We start from the raw sequence: 4188 nt of genomic DNA, 5'->3' as shown, positions 1-4188 counted from the left end.
AAAACAGATTTACAAGAAAAAAAAACAAACAAACCCATTGAAAAGTGGGCAAAGGATATGAACAGACACTTTTCAAAAGAAGACATATGTGAGGCCAACAAACATATGAAAAAATGCTCATCATCACTGGTCATCAGAGAAATGCAAATCAAAGCTACATTGAGATACAATCTCATGCCAGTTAGAATGGCGATCATTAAAAAGTCTGGACACAAGAGACGCTGGAGAGGATGTGGAGAAATAGGAACACTTTTACACTGTTGGTGGGAGTGTAAACTAGTTCAACCATTGTGGAAGGCAGTATGGTGATTCCTCAAGGACCTAGAAATAGAAATTCCATTTGACCCAGCAATCCCATTACTGGGTATATATCCAAAGGGTTATAAATCATTCTACTTCATTCACTATGACTTATGGGAAACAAACAAACAAAAAAATCGTTCTACAATAAGGACACATGCACATGAATGTTCATTGCAGCACCGTTTACAATAGCAAAGAACTGGAACCAACCCAAATGCCCATCGGTGATAAACTGGACAGGGAAAATGTGACACATATACACCATGGAATATTATGCAGCTGTAAAATAGGATGAGTTTGTGTCCTTTGTAGGGACATGGATCAACCTGGAAACCATCATTCTCAGCAAACTGCCAGAAGAACAGAAAATCAAACACTGCATTTTCTCACTCATAGGCAGGTGTTGAACAATGAGAACACATGGACACAGGGAGGGGAGCATCACACACTGGGGTCAGTTGGGGGGAAATAGGGGAGGGATGGTGGGGGGTGGGGAGTTGGGTAGAGATAGCAAGGGGAGAGATGCCAGATGTAGGTGATGGGGAGGAAGGCAGCAAATCACACTGCCATGTGTGTACCTATGCAACAATCTTGCATGTTCTTCACATGTACCCCAAAACCTAAAATGCAATTTAAAAAAAACTAGCATAGACAGACAATAATAGACACAGACCCACAGGACTCAGATAGTAAGCTTATTAGACACAGATTATAGATTTCTGCAGGGAACTAGAAATTATTAAAATTACTAATTACTGAATGTGTTGTTTAGCAATTAATTTAGCCAATCGGCTAATTTACTAATTACTGAAAATTACATATCTGAAAAAGAACCAGAATGTAGTAGAAAGATATGGGAGAAAAGGCCACTTAATGCCCATATTTTAGACAGTTCTCTTAGCATATGAGGAATAGAAGGGCACTTCCTGGCCAGGCGTGTAGTCCCAGCGACTCAGGAGGCTGAGGCAGGGGAATCACTTGAACTCATCAAGCAGAGGTTGCAGTGAGCTGGTATCATGCCACTGCACTCCATCCTGGGCAACACAGCGAGACTCCATCTCATAAGAATAAATAGCAGGGCACGGTGGCTCACACCTGTAATCCCGGCACTTTGGGAGGCTGAGGTGGGTGGATCACTTGAGGTAAAGAGTTGGAGGCCAACCTGGCCATACCCCATCTCTACTAAAAATATAAAAATTAGCTGGACGTGGTGGCAGACATCTGTAATCTCAGATGCTCAGGAGGCTGAGGCAGAATTGCTTGATCCCGGGAGGCAGAGGTTGCAGTGAGTCACTGAACTCCAGCACAGGTGACAGTGAGAGACTCCATCTCAAAAAAATTAATAAAAATTAAATAAAGCCCATCTTTTAAACAGTTCTCCTAGCAGATGAGGGATAGAAGAGTGCTTTCTTACCCTGGTAGCTCTGAGTGTCCAGTCTGTGCCCTTGCCCACCACACTTGATGGGGAAACAGTAGAGCAGCCTCCACTGCAAGCTGTACTGAAGATCCCACCCACACAGTGAGAGTTCCCTTTAGCCTGCACTTTGGAAGGGATGCATCCTGAGCTCTAAATGCATCATGTGCTAAGGTTCCACCCTCCCCTGAGCTGGGAAGTATGTCTTGGTCTTCTGTCTCCAGGGTGCTGGTGGCAGAGCCTGACATGGAGTGAGCACTCCATAGGTGCTTGTTCATTTTCCTAGGAACTCAGCAGGCTGGGCCTAACACCACTGCCTGCTAAGGCCTGGCAGGTGTAGGGACTCACTGACCCATGCCTGCTGCTCTTACAGAAAGGGGAGAGGAAGGTGGGTGGGAGTGGATGGAGAGTTGTCCTTTTAATAACGAGGGCCAGGGGCTGTAATAGGACCCAGTATAATTTATCTCGGGAAATAGCAGGGCCCCTCTCCTCTGGGGCCCATAGCCTGGCCTTACTTCTCTTCTCTCTTCCTTACAGTTTGAGATTTCATCTAAGCCAGCACTAGGCTGCAAAGACATCAAACTCCACCTTCTACTCTAATTCCAGCTCCTTGATGAGGGCAAGATTCTTGGCTGGGACAGAATAACCAGCATGGAATGCGAGAAACTCAGAACCACATGTGCTTCAAATGCAGGGAAGAACAACTGTTTGCCATTGCACTCAAAATACTTCGGAGGACATGAAACTCTCCTACTGGGTAGGGTAATTCTCCCCCTTCCTCCACATCTCCACTGTAAACCAAGAGACAGCACAGCCAGCGAGTCCCAGCCCTGAAGAGAGAGCTCTACCTGGCTCCTGTTCATGCCCAAGGTATTTATTCACTCATTCAACAGCCATGTGGGAAGCCACCACTTCAGAAAGCTGACTGTGTGGAGGGGGACAAGAAGCCAGGTTCTCAGCTGCCTGGTCCTGGCTTTCCCTGCCTAATCCAGGGGTCTCCTAGAGAGCCGCTCTCTTTGGGGTAGACACACTGCAACTGAATGCTTTGGAGGGCCTCTGTTTTGGTGGGGGCACCTGTGAACACGGGCCCCCAGGCTACAGCATTCAAAGTTTTTTTTTACTTTCTTTTTGAACATAATTTTTCCTTTGAGTTTTCAACTAAAAAATGAAGCTAGCAGAATCCAAGAATGTGTCTCTGGATTGCTGAGGCTGATCATCCACTCAGGAGATGGGGATACGTGGGCAGCTATGGAATCTTCTCACTGATAGAGGGTGCCCTCAGGCCCTCTTTGGGCTGAGCCTTTGGAAGGAGATTGTAGGGTCCAGATTCCAGAGCAAAGGGCCAGGTGTCAGCCACGGGGACTGAGGCAAGCTGAGGGCCAGATGTCAGACTTGGCTGTCCCTTGCCTCCCCACCCATGAATCCCTGGTGCACTGCAGGTGCTAGATGAAGTTCAGAAGAAAGAACTCCAGGGTAAATGGGAACGAGAAGGTTGGTCCTCCACATTCCCACCCTGGAGGGAAGAGAAGAGAGGGTGGCTGGGATCTGAGTCTTTGCTATGGCTACAGCCTAAAGACCCCAGAGCCCAGGCACTGCTCCAAGTGCCTTGAAAGATGTTTGATCTTAAGCCTTACAATAGTCCAATGAGGAATGGATGATCTCCTTAATGAGGGAAGAAACAAAGGCTCAGAGAGTTGAGGGGATTCCCCCAAGGTCATATAACCTACAAATGCCCAGGACAGTGCTGATGCGGCCTGTCTGCTGCCCAATGCTGCCCAAGCTCAATCACCCCCCACCACTTCTGCTTTTGCAATAATAGTCTTATGCCACATATTCTACCAGTTACTTTATGAAAGAAAGTCAAGTAAACTTTAGCCATTTCCCAAGCCATAATGGGTAGCTCCTGTTCAAAACACCCTGTAAATCAGGTCATGCAAGATCAGATACGCATACACAATTGTTACAGGTGCTGTGCTAGCCACTGTTTTGGGGAACTCAGCCTAGGAATATGAGTGAAGAGACAACTCACAAAGAAAAGCAAATCACTGGCACGCAGGGGGCCCTGAGCAATTCAGAGTCAGATGCAACTAGAGTGTGCAGCCACCTGACCTGCTGGTTTCCCAATATGCCTAATGGATCCATTATGTCGGGTCCACAGAGAAAATGCAGAAGCCTTTCCTTCCTGCCTCCCACACTCTGTAGGTCAAGTATTTACCAAAAACGCAGCAGTGGACTGGACACCAGCAGAGATACAAAGAGGGAAAAACAGTTCTCCCTTCTCAAAGCAGGTTGGACAACATCAATATTTTGCAGTTAGAGGGTGTGGGTGGAGTGTATGCATGCCCAGAATAAAGACAAACAGATGGGAGAGGGAATGATTCCAGCAGAAAAACCAATAAATATTCACATCTACAATGTACACTGAACTACAGCCTAGACAACATAGCAAGGCTCTGTCTCTACAAAAAATT

At 46.5% G+C, this 4188-nt stretch overlaps 1 protein-coding gene across 2 annotated transcripts in view; it reads left to right on the top strand.

The window, feature by feature from the left end:
- The window catches only part of ZNF727 (zinc finger protein 727), an 83052-nt gene extending 80194 nt beyond the window's left edge, over positions 1 to 2858 (top strand). For both annotated transcript variants that reach the window (XR_005197969.1, XR_005197967.1), the window contains one exon: positions 2255 to 2858. The gene's annotated coding sequence lies outside the window, so the exon portion shown is untranslated. The remainder of the gene's footprint in view (positions 1 to 2254) is intronic.
- Positions 2859 to 4188: the final 1330 nt, after the last annotated feature.

This window comes from Cebus imitator, unplaced genomic scaffold (genome assembly GCF_001604975.1).
Source record: "Cebus imitator isolate Cc_AM_T3 unplaced genomic scaffold, Cebus_imitator-1.0 Scaffold581, whole genome shotgun sequence".
NCBI lineage: Eukaryota > Metazoa > Chordata > Mammalia > Primates > Cebidae > Cebus > Cebus imitator.
Note: the sequence above shows the minus strand (reverse complement) of the source record. Positions and strands in the feature narration are given on the sequence as shown.